This window comes from Gavialis gangeticus, unplaced genomic scaffold (assembly GCF_001723915.1).
Source record: "Gavialis gangeticus isolate Ggan-Ray unplaced genomic scaffold, GavGan_comp1, whole genome shotgun sequence".
Classification (NCBI taxonomy): Eukaryota; Metazoa; Chordata; order Crocodylia; family Gavialidae; genus Gavialis; species Gavialis gangeticus.
The window spans coordinates 10,333,574-10,334,373 of record NW_017729024.1 but is presented as its reverse complement, the minus strand read 5'-3'; the positions used below and the strand labels follow the sequence as shown (position 1 = coordinate 10,334,373).

At 51.1% G+C, this 800-nt stretch overlaps 1 long non-coding RNA gene across 1 annotated transcript in view; it reads left to right on the top strand.

Moving 5' to 3' along the window:
* LOC109297235 overlaps positions 1–800 on the top strand; it is a 26,410-nt gene that overhangs the window by 11,701 nt on the left and 13,909 nt on the right. The window lies entirely within an intron of this gene.

Genomic DNA, 800 nt, shown 5'->3' with positions numbered 1-800 from the left:
GAGTTGACAATAAAGATGCTTGAATGCCTAGGTGTGTAGTTGTGTTAGTTATTTGCCTCCAAACACACACAAGGCGATGGAGCCGGAGAATGTGTAATGACTCTTGTTTCTTGTGAAAAAAAGCTTCTCAGAGCAGCCACAATTGCCACAAATCGTTGGTGTCTTTGTTTAATTTTGCAGAAATAATGTAAAGGCGACTGAGGAGTTTTCCATTTTTTTTTTGTTTTCTTCCTTGAGAGCCTCAGAAGTTTCCAAAATAAAAGGTCACCTTAGTAAGGCAGCCAAGAAGACAGAGATTTAATAGCCTCTGCCTTTGTTTCCCTCTCCTTGGAAGGAAGAGATAAAGATACTAGAAACTTGGGGGGGGGGGTGCGTGTAGTTGGTATTATTATTATTATTTTAAACTAAGGACATTTTTATCCAAGTTTCTCCCGCAAGACCATTCAAACCAGTGCAGTTTGTCCTTGCTTTCCACTGGCTTCCCCATAGCCCCAGCGGTTCGCCCCGGCTGGGAGGCTGAGGCAGGCGGGGGTCTCAGCCCGGGAGGAAGATGGATTTATTTGCTGTGCAGGAAGATGTATTTTGGTGCACCCCTAGTCCCTCCTCCACTTGGAGGCGAGGAAGCCGGCAGGTGAATAATAGCTGCCAGCCAGGTGCAGGCTGCCCCCCTGCCTCCACGGGCGAGTGCGTGTGCACTTCAGCCAGGACTTGAACGAGGAAAGCCGGGGCCAGGGGGGATGGCGCAAGGGCAGCGCAGGAGCCGGGCGCGGGGCTGTGGGGCGCCCGCTCCGCTCCGCGCT